This window comes from Hyla sarda, chromosome 4 (genome assembly GCF_029499605.1).
Source record: "Hyla sarda isolate aHylSar1 chromosome 4, aHylSar1.hap1, whole genome shotgun sequence".
In the NCBI taxonomy this organism is placed as follows: domain Eukaryota; kingdom Metazoa; phylum Chordata; class Amphibia; order Anura; family Hylidae; genus Hyla; species Hyla sarda.
Window position 1 is genome coordinate 79,023,582 of NC_079192.1, and position 27,713 is coordinate 79,051,294.

Consider the following 27,713-nt stretch of genomic DNA (forward strand, 5'->3'; position numbering starts at 1 on the left):
AAGGATTAAGATTTTTAAATAGAAGTCATTTACAAATATGTTTAGCTTTCTGGCACCAGTTTATTAAAAAAAAAAAATAATTGTTTTCTACTGGAGTACCCCTTTAAAGAGCAACTCTCCATTCTGGTACATAGAGGGGCTTATGGTATGGCGAACCCCCCCCCCACCCCCCCCCCCCCCCCCTATGATGTCTATATGCCCTAATAGAGCATATATATCCGGCATCCAATAATCCACAGAATCTAATAATCCTGAATATGTTTTAATCAATTATACAGAATATAATGTGAGAGAGCAGCATCTAAGCTAGTGGTATTAAACTGTGGCCCTCCAGATGTTGCAAAACTTCAACTCCCAGCATGCCCGGACAGCCGTTGGCTGTCCGGGCATGCTGGGAGTTGAAGTTTTGCAACATCTGGAGGGCCACAGTTTGAGACCACTGAATTCCAAGGCATTTTTGTAAGCCAGCCCGCACCCTGCTCTGTACAGACAGACGGTAAGAACCAGCTGTCTACAGGCACTGTCTCGATTTAAGAAAGTGTTGCTTTAAAGGGGTGCTCCGGTGGAAAACTTTTTTTTCTTTCTAAATCAACTGGTGCCAGAAAGTTTAACAGATTTGTAAATTACTTCTGTTAAAAAAAATCTTAATCCTTCCAGTACTTATTAGCCTCTGTATACTACATAGGAAATTCTTTTCTTTTTGGATTTCTTTTCTGTCTGTCCACAGTGCTCTCTGCTGACACCTCTGTCCATTTCAGGAACTGTCCAGAGCAGAAGAAAATCCCCACAGCAAAAATATGCTTCTCTGGACAGTTCGTAAAATGGACAGAGGTGTCAGCAGAGAGCACTGTGGACAGACAGAAAAGAAATGCAAAAAGAAAATAATTTCCTCTGTAGTATTCAGCAGCTAATAAGTACTGGGAGGATTAAGTTTTTTTTTTATAGAAGTAATTTACAAATCTGTTTCACTTTTTGGCGCCAGTTGATTTAAAAAAAAATGTTTTCCACCGGAGTACCCCTTTAATGAGAGTCAGTCACCTCTCCTTAAGTTGCATTGAAGGCATTTCACTTGCCAGCCATTATCCAGCGTTGTTAAGGGTCAAGAACCCTAAACCAGGTGTTTACATATTGCTTCTTGGTCTTTTGTCCACCCTGTAATGTCTTCCTAAAAATATGACCCTCATCACACATCATGAAAATGGTTCCATGACGTTGGCCACCTTTGGGTGACCCAGACAGCAAACATTTTTACAGTGTTAAAATACAACCATTTGCATGAGCGGTAATACAGAAATTCCTTTTCCCAGGAACTAGTAAATCCTGGAAAGACTATAAATCTAATACATATAGAATTGTAAACAGTATTAGAGTCCATATTGGGCATTTTACAGTTTAGAACTCATTGGCCCTTATTTACTAAGAGTGTTGTGTAGGTTTCTTTGTGGGTTTTAATTCCCTACAATTTATTTTCCACGGTATTTACTAAGGTTTCCCTACATTTTCCACTTTCCCTACATTTTGCTTTTTTTTTTTTACACATGTTCTGATCTGTCGGGTTTTCCTCAGCTCAAATCCACCACATTTAATGTGGAAACCTTAGTAAATATGTTGGGTTTTTGTGAAAATGTCAGGAACACGCCCCTTTTCAGAGACCACGCCCCTTTTTTAAGTTTTCTTAGCAAAATGGAGTTAGTCAAGGTTTTTTCAATTCTGGCGCAAATTCTGGCGCACATTCAGGCGCAGACAGAATTTCTGGCGCAATGCGACAGAATCTGGCGCACAACCCGACAAAACATGTCTGGTTTGCAATAGTAAATGAGGGCCATGGTCTATAAACTTATAGCCAAAACATTACAGAATTCCATTAATTCTTATTGTTGCACTCAAAAAGCAGCTGCAAAACAAGGGGTGCAAAGCCTTAAAGGGGTACTCCCGTGGAAAACTTTTTTTTTTTTAAATCAACTGGTGCCAGAAAGTTAAACAGATTTGTAAATAACTTCTATTAAAAAATCTTAATCTTTCCAGTACTTTTAAGGGTCTGTATACTACAGAGGAAATGGTTTTCTTTTTGGAACACAGAGCTCTCTGCTGACATCATGACCACAGTGCTCTCTGCTGACATCTCTGTCCATTTTAGGAACTGCCCAGAGCAGCATATGTTTGCTATGGTTTTTTTTCTCCTACTCTGGACAGTTCTTAAAATGGACAGAGATGTCAGCAGAGAGCACTGTGGTCATGATGTCAGCAGAGAGCACCGTGTTCCAAAAAGAAAACCATTTCCTCTGTAGTATTCAGCAGCTAATAAATAATGGAAGGATTAAGATTTTGTAATAGAAGTAATTTACAAATCTGTTTAACTTTCTGTCACCAGTTGATTTAAAAAAAAAAAAAATCCACGGGAGTACCCTTTTAAAGCATACCTGTCATTTTAGGTGACTTTTCAGGATAAGCTTTCCTGTGTGTTTACATGAGAAGCACTATTTCTGGCCATAATATAATGTGTATATGGTATTAAGAAGCAGATTTCTGCTCTGCAGGCTTCAGCTGTAATTTTCAGTTCTCAAAGAGATGGTGGGCGGAGCTTCCCCTCCCCCCCTCCATAGACTTGTATTGCTTGTCTTGCCGACAAAGGACATAGCTGAGCTGGTTTTCAGAATGAAACACAGTCTCACAGGAGAGGGGGGGGGGGGAGAGGGAAGAAGCTTTATATCGGGAGAAAGAAGCATTTTTGTCTAATAAGATACATTACAAAGTTGCTTATATTTGCTTGCACTATTGATCTATAAAGAGTTTCTTTAAATGACAGTGACTATTTAAATAAAACCATTCAAACAAAAAGTAAAGTCTGCACAAAACAAGAGCATGGGCGACAACAAAGCAACGTTATTACGTGTAACCTTTTCGGAATGAGTCACAGTCACACTCTTGGCTATTCATTTGGTATACCAGTGGGGGATTGAAATGTTGCACTTGTCCCTGAGGACTGGAACACATTATTTCCATAGTGTAATTAATGGCTATTAAAGTGACATTATAGAACAGTAAAGCAGCAGGAAGGTAATACAAGGCAGCACACTGTGTCCATGGCAGATTAGGCGCTGGAACGCCCCGGCTGTTGCCAGGACAGAGCAAATTGGCTTCCAATGTTACTAGGAAGAAACAGATTCCATTGGGGGAAAGCTGTTTTCCCAGGATAATAAAGTGGTACGTCTATGACTTCACCCTGGATCCTCTTAACAAAGATAAATTGCTGTAAGTGCATCTCTATGCGGAAGACTCTCCGGGGGTGGGGGGGTTGGGGGGATTCATGAGGACGAGGCCCCCAGGGCTGACAGCATATTCGTCCATTTACATTAGTTTGGACATTTTTATGGTTATTTATACAGCCAAGTGAAAAGGAAAAAGAAACGGTAAAAACTGTTTACATAAAAAAATTTCCATAAAGCATAAAAAATTCTGAGAGAATTTTTTTTTGTAAATAGAAAATAACCATAACAACTAAAAATACAAATACAAAATACAAAACAAAATACAAACAAAAAATATATAAATAAATAAAATAATAAACAATAATAAAAAAAAAATAAAAAAAAAATAAAAAAAAATAAAAAAAAAATATATATATATATATATATATATATATATATATATATATATATACACACATTTATTTATTTGACAATTTGGTGACACCAATCTTCTTGTCAATAGGGTGTATGCATCATACACCAGTGGTCTCCAAACTATGGACCTCCAGCTGTTGCAAAAGTATACCTCCCAGCATGCCCGGACAGCCAGCGGCTGTCCGGGCATGCTGGGAGGTGTACTTTTGCAACAGCTGGAGGTCCACAGTTTGGAGCCACTACTATACAATAGTGTTGAGCGGCATAGGCCATATTTGAATTTGCGATATTTCGCGAATATATGGACGAATATTCGTCATATATTCACTAAATTTGCATATTCGTAATATTCGCGTTTTATTTTTATAGCATATGCAAAAATTAGCATATGAAATTAGCATATGCGAAAATTCGCATATGAAAAATTTGCATATGCAAATTTTTGCATATGCGAAAATTCGCACGCCAGTCTCACACAGTAGTATTAGAGCCTTCTTTATACCACACAAGCTGGAAGCAGAGAGGGGTGATCACTGTGATGTGTACTGTGAAAAAATAAAAAATATATTCATAATTACGAATATATAGTGCTATATTTGCGAATATGCGATATTCGCGAATAAAATTTGCATTGCGAATATTCGCGAGCAACACTATTCTACAATGTCTGAGATTCTTTGCAGCGATTGGACATGTCAGAGAGTACAGACACATACCCCATTGAAAAGAATGGTACCACTTACTTGTCAATCTTTTCCTACACTTCCAGGAGGAATAACAGAGGAACAATACAATGAAGAATTACGAAAATATTCTCCACATTTATTTGCAAAATGCAAATATTTACTAAAACAGTCATACCAGGGAAGTTCACATGCTTCTTTCAAATGGACCTTTCTGTACCCATGAAGTAACCCTTGATATGCTGGGTAACATACAATATAAGCAAATCAAAATATCTGCTAAGCGCCTCATATCTCTCAAACAAGAACATAACAATAAAACGCTGACCATTATTTCTGCGAGACAGATAGATGCACACGAGATTATTACAAGATAGATAGAGATGAGATAATAACAAGATAAACAGATAAGAGAGAAATAATACGAAATAACTACATTAGATGGATATATACACACGAGTCCCTATATACAGTATATACCGTATGCATTAAAAACTACTAATGAACACTGGCATAGATGTAAATATAAGCACTCTTCTCTTGGCGATTCATGTTGCCTGTGGCGGCTACAGAGCTCTTGAGGTAGAAATAATCCTTTTATCTTCCCTGGTTCACTACCCATCTAAGTGGCTTTTTCGGAGTTTGTAAAATTCATGTTGTAATAAGAAAACTAAATGAAAATGCAATAAAAGAGCACTTACGAGATTACTTTCCACAGCACTACTAACCACCCAGCCAAACCTATACGCCCTCTTTTATGGGACTATTTGTCAACCAGTTGGATAATTCCCTATACAAAAAAAGTATTGTAAGCCATTAAAGAAGACCTAAGTCCCAATTTTTTATTTTCTATCATATTGGTCCCGTGATTCTGTGTTTTTATTTTCTTGCTACTAAGCTAACTGGTTCCAGACATATAGGGGTCGTACTATTTTTTTGACTGACAGTACTTTTCACTGAATAGTCAGATGCTAAGGAACTCAATTGCTAAGTGGGGTATGAACTAGGGATTGACCGATTATTGGTTTGGCCGATATTATCGGGCGATATTCACGATTTTGGACATTATCGGTATCGGCAATTACCTTGCCGATATGCCGATAATTCACCGCCCCCCTGCCCCGAGACCACCACAGCCGCCGCTGCCCCATTGCCTCCCCCATCCCCGGTTTTATAATTACCTGTTCCCGGGGTCCGCGCTACTTCTGGCTCCTGCGGCGTCCTGCGCCGTTGCTGTGTGCTGTGCAATGACGAGTGACGTCCTCAACGCGACGTCACCATCAGTGCGCACAGTGACAGCACTGGACGCCGCCGGAGCTAGAAGTAGCGCGGACCCCAGGAACAGGTAATTATAAAACCGGGGATGGGGGAGGCAATGGGGCAGCGGCGGTGGTTCGACTCAGGACTGGCAGGGGGAGAGAAGCGGGCGGTGGCGGTCTCTGGCCAGAGGATAGGCAGGGGGGGGGTGGGGTGGCAGCGGCAGTGGTGGTTGGACTAGGGAGGACTCCAGGGCAGGCAGGGGGAGAGAAGCGGGTGGCGGGTGGCGGTCTCTGGCCCCACAAAAGCCGCTGCAGTTCATTGATTTAAGGCGCCCGCTTTAAATCATTGATCTGCAGTGGCTTCTGCGGGGCCGGGTGGGGGGGGGGGGGGGGTTGGGGGAGAAATAGCCGATAACTTATATCGGTATAAGTTATCGGCTATCGGCCTCAAAGTTCACAGACTATCGGTATCGGCCCTGAAAAATCAATATTGGTCGATCCCTAGTATGAACGCGAGGCTAATGAGCTACATAAGCAAACCCCACCTGAACATGATTCCTGCCCCAACCCCTCCCCCTCAGTCTCCTATTAATGCCCCTGCGCCTAGCATTCACACCCCATTTTGCCCATCTGACAATTCAGTATAAATATAGTCAATCAAAAGTAAAATCCTGACAACTCATAGCAGATGGTGTAACAAGAAAGTCTTGGAATCGGAACCCAAGGCTACAAAGAAATATAAAAACTCAATTTCTTTGGGACTGACCACAGAGCCTTTTTAAGTCTAGGTTTAAGATTCAAATGGAAGTAAACTTCTGGCAAGTAGCACTACAGTCAACTTCAAGTTCAAAAATTTTATTATAAAGTAATTTGTTTTTTGTTGTTGAGATTTTGGGGATGACTATGTCTAAACAATAGGTCGGTGGACCTGCTACAAGTTAAGCCTTTTAGGGTTATATAATGGGTCTATGGACCAGCTGCATCTATAGCCTTTTATCTCTAAATGATCGGTCTATTGACCTGCTACAAGCTTAAATTGTTATGGTTATATGCTGGGTCCATGGACTTTCTGATACCTTAGCCTTTTACAGCTTAAATGACTGGTCCACAGTCCTACCACATGCTTAGTCTTCAAGCTCCATATGGTTGGTCTATGAACCTACTGCTTAGTTTTCTAGGCCAATATTGTAAATAGTGTTTGTACCTCTTGCATACTTAGACTTCAATGTCAATATGGTGGGTTTGTAGACTTGCTGCATGCTTAGTCTTCTATGTCCATATGGTGGTTCCATAGACCTGGTTCATGCTTAGACTTTTATGGCTATAATGGATGGTATATAAACCTGCCAAATTCTTTTCTAGCTCCATGTGGTTAGTCTACAAACCCGCCTCATGCTTAGTCTTCTAGCTCCATATTGCGGGTCTTTGAATTTGCTATATGTGAAGTATTTTGTGTTCATATGGAGGGTCTGTGGACTTTCCGCATTCTCAGTCTTCAGTGCCTATATGGTGCGTCTATGGATCTGCTGCATGCTTAGTCTTCTCTGTCTATATCATAGGTGCATGCACATGATGCATGCTTAGTCTTCTCTGTCTATATCATAGGTGCATGCACATGATGCATGCTTAGTCTTCTCTGTCTATATTATAGGTGCATGCACATGATGCATGCTTAATCTTCTCTGTCTATATTATAGGTGCATGCACATGATGCATGCTTAGTCTTCTCTGTCTATATTATAGGTGCATGCACATGATGCATGCTTAGTCTTCTCTGTCTATATCATAGGTGCATGCACATGATGCATGCTTAGTCTTCTCTGCCTATATTATAGGTGCATGCACATGATGCATGCTTAGTCTTCTCTGCCTATATTATAGGTGCATGCACATGATGCATGCTTAGTCTTCTCTGTCTATATTATAGGTGCATGCACATGATGCATGCTTAGTCTTCTCTATCTATATTATAGGTGCATGCACATGATGCATGCTTAGTCTTCTCTGTCTATATCATAGGTGCATGCACATGATGCATGCTTAGTCTTCTGTGCCCATATGGTGGTTATATGGACCTGCTGAGCTAAATAAAGGTTTACATTTCGATTAAAGGATCACATGATATAAACATGTATTGGTGTGAATTCCTCCCATACTGTTTTATGCTGATGCCAGCATGTGAACATTTTATGTTGACTGTTGGAAAACCTCTTTAGGGTACGTTCACACATACAGGATCCTGTGCAGATTTGATGCGCAGGATTTGTAACTGCAGATTAGAAGCTGTTAAGCCCTTAGGGTACGTTCACATGTATGCAGATTTGAAGCGCAGGATTTTCTGCTGCACATTTCAATGTAAACTAAATGACTGATCACAGCTTCTAATCGGCAGTTACAAATACTGTGCGTCAAATCTGCGCAGGATCCTGTATGTGTGAACGTACCCTTAATGGTTTTTCTAGCCCAATCATGAGAGTTAATGTAGTGTACTATGAGGAGATGCTTCATTGAGGGTAGTGAGCTGTCCAGAGTGCTGAACCAAGAGTCTGAGGGTTAGCAATAAGTAGGGATTATGGCTTGTAGAAAGTGTGGAGCAGTGATCTGTGAATTGTAACCTCTGGTTCTCCAGCTGCTATGTATCTACAACCTGTACCATGTTGAGAACTACATTTTCACAGCAGAAAGCATATGTATCATTCTACCAGACGGTTACTTGTTGCAAAGCACTGGCATATAGAAAAGTGGTTGCAAGCCTGGCATAAGAAAAAATTGTGGCATAATAGAACAGATGTTGTTTTGGTTTAAAAAAAACAAACACCTCATTTTTAAAGTTAGTGTAGTTCATAATATAGTGTCTGTACCTGTGTGTGATGGTTTTCTCACAATTCTTCTGTGATTTTCACCCCAATATTTATTTTTACCAGCATACATAATGACTGTTGTCTCAGATTTTTCCCAGGTTGCAATGCGGCCGAGACCTGACTCACTAGTCAGCTGGTGACAGGGAGCTTGTCTGCTTCAATGGGTGGAGCGATCACTTGGTGGGAAAGAGATGAATCTGCAACTAATGCAACAGCTGTAGGCACCCTGATTGAAAACCACAGGTCTTTTGTTTCAATGGGTGGGGTGGCTGATGTGTGGGAGGGAGGAAAATGGAATTGTGGGATTTGTAGTCAAAAAAAGAAAAGTCAAAACAGGAAATAAAAGTTCAGAAAAAGCTAGCCACAGTGTTATGTAATCTCACAACATGGCCATTTATCCCCAAGACAAGTGCAGATGCTTCCTAAGCATGTCCATTACTGTCTGCCAGGTACGTACTAAAATCACCATATGGTGGAGAACCCCTTTAACAGAAACCAAAATACCCAGAGGAAACCTAAACAAACATAGGGAGAACATACAAACTCCAAGAAAAAGAACTAGGACCTCAAAACTGCAGAACATGAATGCTGACCATTGAGCCACCATGCTGCCATGTTGTGCCACAAAGTCCATTTATTTCAATGAGAACTGAATAATGCTTTGTTTTCCCTGTGGTGGTGCTGCAGAAAAATTAAACACTTGTTGATAGTCTCCCCCCCCCCCCCCCCCCCACACACACACAGACAGCAGGTTCCAGCAGCAGGACATACTTTGACCAGCTTAATGTATATATCTGATTCTAACTGTGTTTTTATTTTCTTCCTAAGCCCCCTGACTCGTGAGATTCCATTCATGTCCCAATCAGTCTCCTATTCACACCCCATATGCCTAACATTCACATCCCCATTTTGCCCATCTGACAATTCAGTGAAAAGTATAGTCAACCAAAAGTACAAAGCATTGGAACCAGGTAACCCAAGGCTACAAAGTGATATAAAAACTATATTTTTTTGGGAACTGACCGAAAAGCCTCTTTAGGGTGCAGTCGCGTCACGCTGCGGCTCAGCTTATCACCGACCACAGATAAGTCACGCCTCGACCAGTGGTTGGCTGAGCATCACCTTGAGCTATTGGGCCCGGGCATCAGGAAAAAGACCAGGGCCGGGGCTTAATACATCACACTGCCGCTTCGAGCCGGGACATTGCTACAGTCCGCATTAAGCTGAGTGCAGTATGACACATCGACTACAAGAAGCAGGAAGCGGACCACAGAGGAGGACAGGAGCAGGATACCAGAGGAATCGGGGGAGCAACAGTAGGCAAGTCCAGTTTATTTTTTTAAATATCGATATTCTGGCCAAGTTTTAAAAAAAATAAAAAATAATTTTTTTCCCGGAGTACTCCTGTAAAGGGACCCTTCAGCCCTAAATTTTATTTCATCAGGGTCAAAAGCACGGTGAAACTAAACACTGCTTCCTATCTCCTGTGTGGATCCATTCCCACTTCTATTCACCTGGCCCAGCCCTTGCATGCTGCATTGTGACCAGCCATTTCACACATGGATTTGTGTGTAAAGTGAAAGTCACTTTCTCTATATAAGTTTATGGGTAAGATTTATCAATATCTGTGTGTGGTGGCCCAGTAAGGGATAGTGTTTCCCCATACTTCTCCTGCCCTGTCAGGCAGAGTCTCTCCATGTCCCCAGGGTCCCCTTTATGTATTATCCCCTGTGTATATAAGTTGTGATATTAACAATGTACTGTTTCTTTAATTGTTATACCATGTGATTGTTACCCAGTAGGCACTAGTGACCAGGTGACCTCCCAAGTGACCTATGGGCTCCTTGCACAGCCCCCCTATATAATCAGGGGAGCTGCAGCTCTCTTGTTCCTGAGGTCCAGTGCAGTCAAGATGTCTTACAGAGTGTGTCCAGAGCATTGGAGGCCTCAAGCCTAAAATCTGCAGCCACAAGTCCGCTCAAGTAAGCTAAAAGTCATCATCTTGTCAGTCACAAGTCAGTCATCAGTCAAGTCAATTGTCTAGTCACCGTGGCCTGCACTAAAGTGTCTCTACATACTGCAAGTCCCAGCAAGCCTGCGAGGTCCCCCTGTGTCACTGGTCACCTCCTTGGGATATTGGCTGTACTACATAGACTGTGCCATCTGTCTACCCTCAGTAAAGCTGCCGTTTGTCTGTAACTTGACGTCGGTGTCTTCATTGCCCCCGTGCCTAGCCCAGGACCAGTGGTATTACCTTCGGTTGGTTAAGGATAAACCACGCCCTGCCGTCACAACAAGAAGGGGTTAATAACATCTGCCCCTTGGGTTATAACATCTACCCTGCACCTCACAGCAACCAATCAGATTGCTTCTTTCATTTTTAAAAGGGCCTGTGCAAAATAAAAAATGCAATCTGATTGGTTGCTATGGGCAACTGGGCAAATTTTCCTCTGCAAATGTTCGGATAAATCTCCCCCTATTGCTCATATGTCGCTCATATGGGGAATTTTATCTAAACTTGGGCAGAGGAAAAGTGGAGCAGTTGCCCATAGCAACCAGATTGCTTCTTTTATTTTCAAAGGGGCCTCTGCAAAATGAAAGAAGCAATCTGATTGGTTGCTATGGGCAACTGCTCCACTTTTCGTCTGCACAGGTTGTGATAAATCTTCTCAATAGACTTAAAGGGGTATTCCAGGAAAAAACTTTTTTTTATATCAACTGGCTCCAGAAAGTTAAACAGATTTGTAAATTACTTCCATTAAAAAATCTTAATCCTTCCAATAATTATCAGCGGCTGAATTTGAGTTGTTCTTTTCTGTCTGGCAACAGGGCTCTCTGCTGACATCTCTGCTTGTCTCGGGAACTGCACAGAGTAGGAGAGGTTTGCTATGGGGATTTGCTTCTACTCTGGACAGTTCCCGAGACACGTGTCATCAGAGAGCACTTAGACAGAAAAGAACAACTCAACTTCAGCAGCTCATAAGTACTGAAAGGATTAAGATTTTTTTTTTATAGAAGTAATTTACAAATCTGTTTAACTTTCTGGAACCAGTTGATTTATATAAAAAAATGTTTTTCCTGGCTAACCCCTTTAGAGATAGTGACTTCCGCTTCACCCTCTAACCCATGTGTGAAATGGAAGGAAGCGGGGCAGGTAAGTATGGCACTTTGTTATATTCACGGCATGACCAGCAATACATTTAAAAACACCCCCAACCCGGACAACTACTGTAAAGTTGAGATTTTAGCATTGTCTGCTAGTAAGTATCAGATTGTTATGCAATATATTTTCACTGCTTTTTTGCTCATCTATTAGAATGCTTCATCTTCACTGGTGTTCTTCCCTGACTGCAACCAGATTGGGGTTTTATTGTTATTTTAATAATGTCTTGTGGGAACACATGAATATCTAATACTTCCTAAAACATGAACTGTTCCCTTCTGGTTTCTGTAAGGTCTGATGTTCCGGCACATATTAGGGCCTCCTGGTAATTTGACATTATAGAAGCCTTTCTGGATTTGCACTGTAATGTCATTTGCTATTCAGCGGGCCTGCAGGGGGATGTTATGGAGCCCATCACACCCATGACGCACCATTATGTATCACTAAACACAGACACATAAAAGGACCTGATTCAGCCGCACCGTCTTCTGTAAATGTCACAATGAAAGGCCATGCGTATTGATCTGATGATATAAGGGCAGGCCTTAATGTCGCTTCCCAATCATCTGCTAATACAGGCAGCTTGCTAGACAATATATATCTCACATATAAGACTTTATAAAATCTTAGCTAATAAAATTTTAATAGTTCATCTTATTTTCAGAAACAATTTTGCTTATTTGCATAGTGATGAGGCTCGGTTCAGACTAGTGTTGTGACCTATATTTATAATGGAAGCCACAACTTTCTCTAATCATAGTAGGATGGATACCAACAAACCCAGGGCTCGTGGAAGGATTTTTGCCACCCTAGGCAAAAGCCCCTTGACCCCAACCACTGGCCCTTTGGCACGCCCTTTGACACACCCCACCTAACAACGGGAGTGACACACTGTAGCAAACCTCCTCCTCATGGGGCGTATGTATGGAGGCGCTCGCGATGTCCGTACCTGCCTGTCTGTCCTTGAAGCCGGCACTGCGCTCCTCCAGAAGGCTGAAGAATGCAGGCGGGTTGCAATGGTGGTACTGGCTGGACGGTTGCTTCGGATGAGCGGTGGGTACTTTGAATGCTGGGTGGCTACCAACTTTTTTGCAGTGAGCAGAGTGGCACCCCCATCAAGAGGGTGCTCTAGGCAGCTGCCTATTTTGCCTATAAGCAGAACTGGCCCTGAACAGACCCCATAGACTTACATTGGGATCCCTAGTGTTCCACTGTGTTGCAGCGCTATTCTGTCACACCTGCAAAGGTTGTGGAGAATCTGACTAGAGTCTCTAATGCCGGGGTAAACAAAATCTTTTTGTTAAAATTTGACAACTACGGTTGGTTGGTGGGATGGATCAATGTGAATAATACTAGTTAACGTTTTCTCCCTCTCTATACTTATTAAGTGTTCTTTAACAAGAAGCTTATTACGATGAGTCTTCCTGCTTTAGTAAGTGTTTAATTTCACTGCAGTTCCGCCACAGAGGAAATTAGGTATTATACAGTGCCCATTCAACGCAAAGTGTTGTCTGTGTAGTGCAGGGCAGGACAGGACCTTCAGAGCCAGAGGCACTCTTTATAATCCTCGTTCCTTTTGGTTGAGAGATATGGCTCCTGAACAGGGGACCCTCTACAAATTGCCCAATAGGGTGTAAGACAATGGGCTTTTTAAAGTGGAAAACCCCATTAAGAGTCCGGGATAATGGCATTGCTGCATGCATGAGCCCTGTATGACAACAAACACTCACCTAGCTACGTCACAGTGATGAACATCTAATCACTGGCTGAGGCGTCCCGCCTCAGCCAGTGATTAGATGTTCATCACTGTGACGTAGCTAGGTGAGTGTTTGTTGCCTCCAGTGATTGGCCCAGCGCCACTGTGATGGATCTACCTACAACGCCAAAAAGAGGAGCACATCGGCAGAGCTAGTTCAAGGATTTTTTTCCACCCTAGGCGAAAGCTAATTTTTCTGCCCCTTAACCCCGCCCATTGGCTCTGCCCTTTGACACGCCCTACCTTACTACTGGGGTGACACACTGTAACAAACCCTTCCTCATGTAATCACCTACTACTGGGGTGACACACTGTAATAAACGCCCTCCTCACGCAACAGCGGTTCTGGCGGTTTTGTGAAAAATGAACGCAGCCCACGCACACATTCACACATTCATTTATGTAGCCTCCACTGCATAAAAAAATCATTAGGTACAACCAAGAAGAAATCCATGCGGACCTATAAAAACATATGTCTGTAACTAAATGACATTTCATCTGTTCTCATGTTCTGGGGATCACTAGGCGACTAAGTCATAATCATTTATTTTGTCAGAATAATCCAAATACACCACAAAATGTTCTTTTTGCCTTACGGTTCTGTACCATTCACACGAGTAACAATTGCTGGTAGTTGTCTCTTCTAAGGTGGTCATTTTCTTAAGTTGTTTCCATTAAGTGGAAAATGAGATTACCCCAAATGTTTGCCTGAGCTGATGAAACAAGAAGATTGTTCTGGGAAGTACAGACATATAATTACAGGCCTGGAACCAACGGCACATCCAGACATCCAGATTAATGGGAAATGGATGATGGGACCAAGTGGTAAATACAAATGAAAATTAATAATGTAACAAACCCAGTTCCTGCTGTCATACTGCCAGGCAGATATTATAGTGGAATTAACCCTGTCTTATTGGGACTGATAAGTCTTATTGGGACTGACAAGACTCTTATATTTAGCGGGGGGACAATAATACTTCAACAGGGTATTAATAGTGTCTCCTGTATGGACTGGATTTCTCTAATTTTCATAGCCCTTAACCCCTTAAAGCATTACTGTCATTAAAAACAGCTTTTGACAATCTGTGAATTTCTCTGCATAGAAGTCTAATCAGAGAAATAGACTCATGTCTCAGCTGGCCGGGGAGCAGAGCGCAATGCCACTCGCTTTCCTGGCTAATAAGTTGTGATCGCACCAGGTCTCAAGAGTGAGACCCAGTATGATCAGTTACTTTTGACATGTCTGATCAGCATGTCAAAAGTAGTTTTTTAATGACAGTAACCCCTTAAGGACGCAGGACGTAAATGTACGTCCTGGTGAGGTGGTACTTACCTGGTGAGGTGGTACATTTACGTCCTAAGCATAACCGCGGGCATCGGAGCGATGCCCGTGTCATGCGCGGCTGATCCCGGCTGCTGATCGCAGCCAGGGACCCGCCGGCAATGGCCGACGCCCGCGATCTCGCGGGCGTCCGCCATTAACCCCTCAGGTGCCGGGATCAATACAGATCCCGGCATCTGCGGCAGTTCGCGATTTAAATGAACGATCGGATCGCCCGCAGCGCTGCTGCGGGGATCCGATCATTCATAACGCCGCACGGAGGTCCCCTCTCCTTCCTCCGTGCGGCTCCCGGCGTCTCCTGCTCTGGTCTGTGATCGAGCAGACCAGAGCAGAAGATGACCGAAAACACTGATCTGTTCTATGTCCTATACATAGAACAGATCAGTATTAGCAATCATGGTATTGCTATGAATAGTCCCCTATGGGGACTATTCAAGTGTAAAAAAAAATGTAAAAAAATGTAAAAGTAAAAGTAAAAAAAAAGTGAAAAATCCCCTCCCCCAATAAAAAATTAAAACGTCCGTTTTTTCCTATTTTACCCCTAAAAAGCGTAAAAAACATTTTTTATAGACATATTTGGTATCGCCGCGTGCGTAAATGTCCGAACTATTAAAATAAAATGTTAATGATCCCGTACGGTGAACGGCGTGAACGAAAAAAAAATAAAAAAGTCCAAAATTCCTACTTTTTTAATACATTTTATTTAAAAAAAATTATAAAAAATGTATTAAAAGTTTTTTATATGCAAATATGGTATAAAAAAAAAGTACAGATCATGGCGCAAAAAATGAGCCCCCATACCGCCACTTATACGGAAAAATAAAAAAGTTAGAGGTCATCAAAATAAAAGGATTCTAAACGTACTAATTTGGTTAAAAAGTTTGTGATTTTTTTTAAGCGCAACAATAAAATAAAAGTATATAATAATGGGTATCATTTTAATCGTATTGACCCTCAGAATAAAGAACACGTAATTTTTTCCATAAATTGTACGGCGTGAAAACAAAACCTTCCAAAATTAGCAAAATTGCGTTTTTCGTTTTAATTTCCCCACAAAAATAGTGTTTTTTGGTTGCGCCATAAATTTTATGATATAATGAGTGATGTCATTACAAAGGACAACTGGTCGCGCAAAAAACAAGCCCTCATACTAGTCTGTGGATGAAAATATAAAAGAGTTATGATTTTTAGAAGGCGAGGAGGAAAAAATGAAAACGTAAAAATTAAATTGTCTGAGTCCTTAAGGCCAAAATGGGCTGAGTCCTTAAGGGGTTAAAGGAGCACTCCAGTGCTTAAAAATTCAGAATAGGGTATAAGTTTATAAGTTTTAGATTGCGAGAGGGGGGGAGGTGCACCGCTGGGGACCCTCGCTATCTCCTGCATCCTAGCAGTCCCAGGTGAGAGCCTATCGACCCCCGCACGAAGAGGCAGCCAACACCCCCCCCCTCCATGTATCTCTATGGGAAAGCCAAAGATACCTGAATGCTGTCTCTCCAGCTCTCCCATAAAGATGCATAGATGCAACTAAAATGATACCCACTTTATATAGTTCTTCTATAATTTGAAAAAAAAAAGTTAAACTTATTCTTAACAAAATCAGTATGCTTACAATTGTCCTCTTCTTACCCCTATAACCTTTTTATGCTTTTTTGTATATGGGGCTATATGAGGGCCCTTTTTTATATAGTTGTTTTTTTATAAACATTGTTACCACATTTTAACTTATAGAAAATCAAATATGAAATAAAGATTACTTAAGCAAAGGAGGAGGTGAGGTCTCTTTTCAAACTCCAAGGGTTGATACATGATGAGTCCATCTTAAAAATAAGTCAAACTAACCATGTTTAAAAAAAATAAATAAATAAAAAAAATTCTAATTAAGTAAAAATGTTTAACCATATACTGTCTAAAGGTGTCTATAGGTCAATCCCTTAGGTTCGGATTATGATATAACAAAAGGTAGGAGATAAGAATGACATTGGACAAGTAGAGAAGAGGGAATGGAAAAAATATAATTTTTAAGTACAAAAAGATAAGGGTAAAGAGAAAAAGAGTAAATAACAAAAAAGGAGAAGAGGGTAATCACCTATGTGATCCCAGCCTGCCAAACTAAGTTTTCTTAATAAGCATCCCATGGTTGTCAAATCCTATTAAAGTAGATCAATCTGTTTTCTATACCGGCTGAGAGGGATTCCATTTGTTTTGTCTCTGTGATTCATACCTCATGGCGTGCCGTGATCTGTAGTTTTTATCAGTACTATGTTTGTTTTGATAGGACTTTTTGATCACTTTTTATTTATTTTTTCTGATATATGAAAGGGGTACTCCATGGCAAACATCTTATCCCCTATCTACAGGGAACACCTTTAATGGATTCAAAAATAACTCTTTTTGGCATTTTTTTCCCCACGTTAACACTGTTAATTGTGTGGTATCATAAACATATATTTTAATAGTTTGGATAATTTCCAACAAGTTGATACCAAATATGTTTATTTTTTTATTTTATTTAATTTTGTAACATGGGAAAAAGGGGCGATTTACATTTTTATTAGGAAAGGGGCCATTTACATAATTTTACACTTTTTCTGCTTCTGTAGGGGACAATTATATTGGCCACCATTTTAACTCATCAGACACCTGCAGTTGCGCGGTCACTGCCTGTCATTAGTGGTGAGTGCCCCACTACTGAAAGTAGCTGTCACTAACCACCTATAAAGCAAGCACAGCTACTGTACTCGCCTCATAGACACTTAACACTCCAGGGCATAGATACACCCAGATGGCAAGTGTGTACAGGTATGCCTTATGTAAACAACATTTAGTAGATATGCTTTAAAACATAATACTTATTAACTCCTGTGGTAGAATGTTGTAGGCATGCTTCGTGACCTGTGCACTGTGACCATAATATAAGGAAAAACTTGGCACTCAAATATACGATGCAAAAGGATTTAAATTTTCACAGTCCATACATAATTATTGACGTTTCGGTCCTACCAGGACCTTCCTCAGAATTAAACAGGACTGGTGCGGAGGAGAGTATAGAAGAAAACGGCCAAGTGGTGTAATGACTGCCTCCGTGGCTTCAGTAACACAACTCATTACACCACCTGCACAGCACTTGGCCATTTTCTTCTATACTCTCATTAATTATGAGTCCCATAATTAATAAAATGTGTTTTGCCTGCATACTCATGGTATATAGATGACCAATTCTCCAAGGGTATGCAAACTTTTGAGTACAACTGTATGTCGCTATAATTGCCAAGTATCAGTACCTCCTGCAAGTAAAGTCATCATGGGTTTTGCATTCATAGAGCCGTGTCTGACCATTTATTGCTGTACTATCTCCTATAGCAAGGCATTCACTGCCAGGCCCCTTGCTATATCGTCACAAGTCTGTAGGGGTACCCCACATCAGTTGCCCCCAACCTGAACCTTATACTACCACACACTGCAAAAGTACGACATTCCGGAGAAGAGTGGTTGATCCATTGATTTATTCTTAATGCCAGATTTGAAGTTGGGAAGGAGTTTTTGGCTTCTACCGTATAATTTTTGGCCATTCCTCCAGAGCAATATTGCAGGGTGTAGGGCCAGTCTTAAAAAGTATGTTCCTCATGTATAGTACCTACATAGCAATACCACACAATACCATAAATAATTTGCTCAAATAAAAAGAACACGCCATAACCAGATAACTCCAAATCAAACTAAACACAGTGCTGTAAAATGTCTAGACAATAATACTACTGTGCAATTATTACAAAGATTTCTAGAGAATACAAGACACAGGTGCCTGGACTTCTAAGGTGCTCCATTTGTCCCGTGTGACTGCATACCCTCAAAAGCTGGTCCTAACTGTATCCTGAACCTATAGCCCAAAGGAGCCAGAAACATAACCTTTTAAAGTATTCCCATGCATGGAAGAAGACTCTCAGAATTAGATATTTAAGGTCTACAATAAGTTAATGAGTTTGCACAATTCCCAAGAGGGCCATTAATTTGTGCAGAGGATAAAGAGACTTCATTATGCACAATGTGTCTGATCTTATGTGATTTCACATTGTTACTTAAGACTGTTACCATTCTGAACTCTTCTAAATGGAAATGCAAAAATAAAAAGCCCTGGCCCTGATCCTTCCAAAAATTATTTGCAATAAAGATTATTTTACCCATGGGAAAGTGTGTGCGCTAAAATTTATACACTGCTCAAAAAAATTAAGGGAACACTAAGATAACACATCCTAGATCTGAATGAATGAACTAATCGTATGAAATACTTTCGTCTTTACATAGTTGAATGTGCTGACAACAAAATCACACAAAAATTTTCAATGGAAATCAAATTTATCAACCCATGGAGGTCTGGATATGGAGTCACACTCAAAATCAAAGTGGAAAACCCCACTACAGGCTGATCACACTTTAATGTAATGTCCTTAAAACAAGTCAAAATGAGTCTCAGTAGTGTGTGTGGCCTCCACGTGCCCGTATGACCTCCCTACAATGCCTGGGCATGCTCCTGATGAGGTGGCGGATGGTCTCCTGAGGGATGTCCTCCCAGACCTGGACTAAAGCATCCGCCAACTCCTGGGCAGTCTGTGGTGCAACGTGGGGTTGGTGGATGGAGCGAGACATGATGTCCCAGATGTGCTCAATCGGATTCAGGTCTGGGGAACGGTTGGGCCATTCCATAGCATCAATGCCTTCCTCTTGCAGGAACTGCTGACACACTCCAGCCACATGAGGTCTAGCATTGTCTTGCATTAGGAGGAACCCAGGGCCAACCGCACCAGCATATGATCTCACAAGGGGTCTGAGGATCTCATCTCAGTACCTAATGGCAGTCAGGCTACCTCTGGCAGGCACATGGAGGCTGTGTGGCCCCCCAAAGAAATGTCACCCCACACCATTACTGACCCACCGCCAAACTGGTGATGCTGGAGGATGTTGCAGGCAGCAGAACGTTCTTGCCAATCTTGGTGTTCTCTGGCAAATGCCAAACATCCTGCACGGTGTTGGGCTGTAAGCACAACCCCCACCTGTGGACGTTGGGCCCTCATACCACCCTCATGGAGTCTGTTTCTGACCGTTTGAGTGGACACATGCACATTTGTGGCCTGCTGGAGGTCATTTTGCAGGGCTCTGGCAGTGCTACTCCTGCTCCTCCTTGCACAAAGGCGAAGGTAGAGGTCCTTTTGCTGGGTCGTTGCCCTCCTACGGCCTCCTCCATGTCTCCTGATGTACTGGCCTGTCTTTTGGTAGCAACTCCATGCTCTGGACACTATGCTGACTGACACATGAAAGCTTCTTGCCACAGCTCGCATTGATGTGCCATCCTGGATGAGATGCACTACCTGAGCCACTTGTGTGGGTTTAAGACTCCGTCTCATGCTACCACTAGAGTGAAAGCACCGCCAGCACTCAAAAGTGACCCAAACATCAGCCAGGAAGCATAGGAACTGAGAAGTGGTCTGTGGTCACCACCTGCAGAACCACTCCTGTATTGGAGGTGTCTTGCTAATTGCCTATAATTTCCACCTGTTGTCTGTTCCATTTGCACAACAGCATGTGAAATTGATTGTCAATCAGTGTTGCTTCCTGAGTGGACAGTGTGATTTCACACAAGTGTGATTGACTTGGAGTTACAATGTTTAAGTGTTCCCTTTATTTATTTATTTTAACAGTATTTCCAAGGACTATGGGAAACATTTATCAAAACCCGTGCAGAGGAAAAGTGAAGCAGTTGCCCATAGTAACCAATCATATTGCTTCTTTTTTTTTTCAGAGGCCTTTTTAAAAATGAAAGAAGCGATCTGATTAGTTGCTATGGGCAACTGGTCCCATTTTTCTCTGCACATGTTTTGAAAAATATCCCCCTATGAATGGGAATGGTTCTGACCAAAAGCAAGATCACAACTGCTGCAAAACGGCAATAAAAACTTTTTCGGCACAGTTTGTTGCGGCGCAGTTACAACAAAATATTGAATTGTGTATGTACCCTTAGTCATTAGTAAATGTTCGGCTGGTGTATAGCGGTGGACCTTCAGCTGTTGCCAAACTGTTGCAATGGTCTTCAAACTGTGGACCTCCAGCAAAACTCCAACTCCAACGGCTTCAACGGCTGTCCGGGCATGCTGGGAGTCGTTGTTTTGCCAAACATACCACAGTTTAAAATCCACCAGTGTAGAGAAAGCTGCATTTAATCCTATATATGACATAAAGACACAAACAGTAAATGCATAGAACATTTAAAAAAAAAAATCCTATACTGAGATCATTAGCAAGTCATGTGGGCAAAGAAACAACGGCACTGCGATTTTGGATGGGATTGTGCTCGGAGGTTTGCCGCTAGCATCACATTTTACAGTGGAGAACGCCCTTGTGTAGGGGAACAGCCAGCTCTCTCCTTTTTAAGTGTTCATTTTTCCATTAAAAATCAATGCGATCCTTCCCTACAGCAGAGACTTCAGATTGTCATGAGGAGCTGGCAGATTGCTATTCACACAGCTGCGTGGGAAGATCACATAGGCGTGAATCTGAAATAACTCGAGTGAGTCAGATTGGAAGGTGATTTATATGTAACCCACTCCTATAGGCAGTGTGACACACATTGGCCACTTGGCATTGGGCATGGGAGAATGGGAGAGCAAGGAGGAGAACATCATGGCAGATCGTGCCCGAGTCCAAAATTCATTCCAAAATGCAAAAATACTCTTAGTAAACAATGATGAGGAAATAAGGTGTTCTGCAAGAAGCTAATGTTGCATCTCTGGCTCCTTAATCCATTAGCCTGGGTTGCTGCATGGCTTCACTGACAGCACACTGGGTTAATGCATACGAGCTTAGCTACTATATGCATTTCATTGGATCAATATTGTATTTGTATGATATATGTGTAGTAAAATGGCTGATCCAGCATGCACTACAACATGACTGTAATAACCTTGTCTGTCCTCCGTATAACAGGTCTGTTCAGCAGCTTAGATAATAGTATATTCAGCTCACCAGACTCAAGTGTGCATGGATCCAGTGCTATGACTGAAGACACCAAAGTAACCACATTCAAAAAAAAAAGGGCGGATCAAGCTTGAATGGGTAGACTTTTCAAGTTTATTATAGTGGCATTATAATAAATAATGTACCGCATCCCACTGTCCGACGCATTTCTGGCATCACACCTGCCCTTAGTATGGTCCATGGATCATGACTAAGGGCGCGTGAGGCACTAGAAATGCGTTGGTCAGTGGGCTGCTGTGCGATAAATGTATTACTGCTAAATGAATAAACTTAAACATTTGTACTGTTCAAGCCCTGTTTTTGGATGCAGTCCAGCAGCTTCCATTCACACCTACTTCTGTATGGGTGTGGTCAATGCCCTTTAGACTGGACTGTACTGAGGATGCAATATTCCTGGCTACCGAAACGTGAATGAGTAATAATAATAATTCTCCTATAAAGCTTGGATCACTTTTTACCTTCAATTTACGCTTGTATTTCCCCAGAAGGGTTGGAGAAGCATAGCCATAACATTGATGCACATAGAGGATGGGTGGACCCATTGAAAAGATTATTAGGTTCATGCTGCATGACCACACCTTGCTCCTAACCACCCAAAATAATTACATTTTTATGCTTTGAGTATATTTTCCACTTTGTTTGCTAACATTTACGCAAGTGTGAAGACCATGGGGGATATTTATCAAAGCATTTAGTAGGTTTTTTTTCTTAAAATTGTCGCAATAAAGTCACATGTGCGACTACTCTATTTTTTGTGCGACTTTTTGACTGTGCAGTACCCTAAGCAAAAAATAAAAATAAAATAAACTTGCTTACCAAAGCAAAAAGGGATTTTGGACTTGCAGTGGTCAGAGATTTATCATGTGCGAAAGTCGCAAAAAAGTTGCATTGCATGAAAAAACCTACTAAATTTACTCCAGCTCAGACATGGAGCAGAAAAAGCCACTACCAAAGCAAACAATAAATAAAAAATTGCTTACGTGAAAGAAATTTATCAACAGGCTGAAATCAGTTGATAAATAAGTCGCACATAAGCAAAAAAATTGTATGAAAAAAATGACTAAAAAAAAGGAATACATAAAGCAAACATTGATAAATGTCCCCCCATATCCTTGTGCTGGCTCTTGGCACCCATAAGGGTTTGTTCCCACCTTGATTTTTTGATGCAGTTTTTGAAGCCAATGCCCAGAACGGATCATATATGGAGGACACATATAAAAGAAAGACTGGGACTTCTCTTTTTAAATAAAACCTTTAATTCAAAAACTGCATCTAAAAACCTGAACATGTGTACACACCCTTGAAATTGGTCATGTCTCTCCAGGGACCCCATAAAAGTCACATGGACTTGTAGTTACTCCATGAAAGAATCAACAAAGTAACTCATCATGTGTTTATAATAAACATTTTTTTTCTCCCATCGTCTTTTAAATTATCTTTTACACACCCGTAAATGTCTTATACTGTAATACTTTTTAGGGATTCCATTATACTGATAACTACACATTGAAAAGACAATGGCAAGATATTATTGGTTCTCCATCACCTATGAATGTATTCTTAGTCAGTGAAAGGGTTAAAAGGGAGACAGCTTCGAAATCCATTACTGTGCTGCAACAGATGACCTCATGCAATACTGCAGATAAGCAAAGTACTAATGTCCAGAAATATGACCCACGAATAATAATCAAGGCAGCAAATGAAGATGAACAACCCTGAACCAAAACCAATTCTATACTAAGATTAGACATAGTGCATAATATTTATATGTGGTATCGGGCGAGATGCAGGACAGATGGAACTACTGCAGATGGCATTAACCCCTTGTATTCGTGACGCCAGGGCGTGGTTTATCCTCAATACCACCTGAAGGTATACTGCTGGATCCTGGACTAGGTACGGGGGCAGTAATGACTCCGACGCCAAGTTACGGACAACAGTAGCTTTACAGAGTGACAGATGGTACAGTCTGTACAGTGTAGCCGGGCCCACAGAGGTGACCAGTGAATTCAGAGACCTTAAGGGCTTGCTGGGACTGATTTTGGACAATTTAGTGCAGGCCACGTTGACTTGACAATAGATGACAGTGACTGACTTGACTTGACTGGAGACAGACTAAGCTGTGACTGTAGTTACTTGTAGACTTGTATCTTGTGGCTGCAGACTTGACTTGAGGCTCCTATGACTCCAGACTCTTAGGCTCGACTGCACCTCAGCAAAGACTCAGGAACTAAGAGAGAGAAGAGACTCATCCCAGGGCTTTTATGGGGGAGACTCTGGTGAGGTCCCATTGGTCACCCTTAAGTCACCTGGTCACTGAGACCTCCTGGGTAACAATCACATGACAACTCACATGACAACTGGTGATCACATGTTAACCTTTCTTAAAGATACAACATTCTTATATACATAACATAGGGGATAATATACAATTACAGTAGAACAGATGCAGGGGGGGCCCAGGGGACACTGCGGTACGGGGTAACAACTCCCATACTGGGCCACCACATATATATATATTTGATATTTTACTTTATAATGGATTTATTCACAAATCTTTTTACCTAAAGGGGTATTCCAGCTAACAGGTGTCCTGTGACCTCCCATAGAGTTGCATAGAGTGGGAGAACACATGCTTGACTCCATACAAGTCTCCTTGCCATACAAGTCTCCTTGCCTTCGGCTGTCCAGGCATGCTGGGAGTTGTATTTTGGCAACAGCTGGAGGCACCCTGGTTGGGAAGCACTGTCACAGAGGATTAACCACCAATCGAAAATGTATCACTTATTCTGATAGTGATGTGGAGGAATGAAGGACTGCTGCCAATCTAAAATGTATCCCTTAATCTATATTAATGGTGAGGAGGAATGAAGGATTACTTCTATAAATCTAACGTATCACTTATTCTATATTTATACTGAGGAGAAATGAAGAACTAAATACCATTCTAAAATGTATTACTCATTCTATGTTAGTGATGGGGGGAATGGAGGAATACTGCCAATCTATAATGCATCGCCTCTTCTATAATAGTGATGGGAGGAATAACCATCAATCTTAAATGTATCACTTATTCTGCTAATGGCTGGCATACCTCTTTAAATCTAAATAATAACTTCATGGTTATGTAGTATCTTATAGTTTTGGTTCTGTTTCTGGGAAAGCTGAGTAACACCCAATGTGGCTGTCATTATAGCTTCCGTGTGGAGCCCTTCCCAGATTCTCTGAAGGACATACTGGTCTGTCCCCATCATGTGGAATGACTGGGCAGATTTCCCGTTCAGGAGTCTCAGAAAGCTGAGTGTGTGGTCGCTTGTGGGGGCCATATATGTGTTTCCAATAAACTTTCCTAAATAAAAAAAAGTAATTTAGCAAAGAAAACAGCTTCGAGATTATTTAACTTCACAAAACTAAATGACTTAAAGGAGTATTCCAGCGCAAAATAACTTATCCCCTATCCAAAGGATAGGGGATAAGTTATAGATCGCGGGGGTCCGACCGCTGGGGCCCCCCGGGATCTCCTTGACGGGGCCGGGCCAGCAGTCTGCAGGAAGTGAAGTTTCGTCCCCAGCAGAAATCCGCGGCAGACACTCCCCCTCCATGTATCTCTATGGGGTACATGGAGGGGGTGTGTCAGCCGCCGCGTCATGCGGGGACGGCACGCCCCCTTTCCTGTATATTGCCGCGGCCCCGTACCGAAGACCGCGGGGGACCCCAGCGCTCGGACCCCCCGCGATCTATAACTTATCCCCTATCCTTCAGATAGGGGATAGGTTATTTTGCACTATAGATGTCCTTTAAAGGGGTACTCCGGTGGAAAACATTTTTTTTTTTTGGTGCCATAAAGTTAAACAGATTTGTAAATGGCTTCTATTAAATAATCTTTACCCTTCAAGTACTTTTTAGCAGCTGTATGCTACCGAGGAAATTCTTTTCTTTTTGAATTTCTTTTCTGTCTGACTACAGTGCTCTCTGCTGACACCTAATGCCCGTATCAGGAACTGTCCAGAGCAGGAGAAAATCCCCATAGCAAACCTATGCTGCTCTGGACAGTTCCTGACGCGGACAGAGGTGTCAGCAGAGAGCACTGTGGTCAGACAGAAAAGAAATTCAAAAAGAAAATAATTTCCTTTGTAGCAAACAGCTGCTAAAAAGTACTGGAAGGATAAATATTTTTAATAGGAGTCATTTACAAATCTGTTTAACCTTCTGGCACCAGTTGATTAAAAAAAATAAAAATAAATTTCCACCGGAGTACCCCTTTAAAGGAATTCTATTAAAAAAATGTATGGGTAAGCGCTCTTTAAACTGAATGCATGCAATGTCTGTAGGTTTATTACTGGCACGCAGTCACTCCTGGTATATAGTCACATCAACCATTGGGAACACTGTTGCATCTACAGTTGGCAGACCGATACAGTCACACCCTCATTGTGCATTTCTCGCAGTCAGTGAATAAGGGGTTAAAAAGAACCGCTCCAGTCATTTACACATTTTGATGAGGTTTTGTAGGGTTTACAAACTCATCTTAAACAAAACCTTCTTGTCATAGGGCTCATAGGAGCAGCAGGTATCTCCATGGCTGGTGACAGTCCAGCACATAGGAATAAGCCTAGTCCTCCCTCTCTGGCTGCATTCATTACAGCTTCTGCATTGCAACAAATGGAACCTGCCGGAACAGCTTCAATACAAAGCAGATGGGCATGTCTTCCCGTCATCTGTTTTGCCATTATTTGTCCTAACATAAAATACATTATTTTATTATATTGTGTCAGTGAATCCCTCTGCAGCCTGCATGTTCCCCCGGTGGCTGCTGCCAGTACTGCAGCCATGAAAAGAATCTCAGCAGGGTGCTTTATTTCCCAGCTCTGTTACATCCATCATTTTTCATACACATCTAGTAAGAAAAACACATACCTGCCGTCCAACAATAACAAAATGTTTAATAAAGACTTTACAGACGTATGTCTATACGGCATCATTAATTCTACATGCATGAAGATAAATAGGCTTCCTATGGAATTGGAAAAGGGTAAAATGACATCATAAGCCCCAAGGACTACGCGGACCGACGTGAGTGATGACAATCTCTGTACAGTGCTGCGGAATATGTCGGCGCTATATACGTACCAGGTAAATCAACAGTAAGTCATGCATCCATCTACTAATGTATACAGAATGGCAGTGCAGGTATGGCATTGCATCTTTGCGGCATGTGGATGGCATCAGCCAGGGTTTTCCTATGATAACCTTAGGATAAATAAGGAAATGACGGAGACATACCTTTAATCTCTGCAATGGGAATGTTATCTTCTGCAGGTTGGGAAGCCCATGTTATCTCCTCCTGGTTTCTGGCTATGGAGCAGAAGCCCTGCCCCTCTCTCTGTACAGCTGGCAAACAAAAGGCAGTGACAGTGATCTCCGTGTGCCTGCCCCCTACCACACCCACCCAGCCAACAGCATCCCTGGTACAACCTCATCGCAATACACCAGGGAATATCCCCAGCTGCACTGGAGAAGGCACGACTGGACCATCTAGGGCAGTGTTTCCCACCCAGGGTGCCTCCAGCTGTTGCAAAACTACAACTCCCAGCATGCCCGGACAGCCGTTGGCTGTCCAGGCATGCTGAGAGTTGTAGTTTTGCAACAGCTGGAGGCACCCTGGTTGGAAACACTGATCTTGAGAGTAAAATTATCATCCCCACTAGGAGATGCATCGGCATGCTGGCCGTGAGAGGGCCATTTAATGAACATTACTCACTGTACTGCTTGTTTCGTTCCTTGAGGGGTGTAGTTTCCAATATATTATGCCATGTGTTTTTTTTTTTGTTTTGTTTTTTTTGCTGTTCTGGGACCATAGGGGCTTCCTAAATGGGACATGCCCCCCCCCCCCCCCCCATTTCAGCAAAATTTGCAAATGTGACTCCTTCTCTTCTGAGCATTGTAGTGCGCCAGCAGAGCACTTGACGTCCACACATGGGGTATTTCCATACTCAG

At 41.8% G+C, this 27,713-nt stretch overlaps 1 protein-coding gene across 2 annotated transcripts in view; it reads right to left on the reverse strand.

The window, feature by feature from the left end:
- The window catches only part of ADD2 (adducin 2), a 114,931-nt gene extending 87,783 nt beyond the window's left edge, over nucleotides 1-27,148 (reverse strand). Inside the window, exon 1 of one of the 2 annotated variants that reach the window (XM_056571468.1) lies at nucleotides 27,000-27,148. The gene's annotated coding sequence lies outside the window, so the exon portion shown is untranslated. Of the gene's footprint in view, nucleotides 1-20,697; nucleotides 20,720-26,999 lie in introns of those variants that run through there. The other variant, XM_056571472.1, reaches the window with a different exon arrangement.
- Between the last annotated feature and the right edge of the window lie 565 nt (nucleotides 27,149-27,713).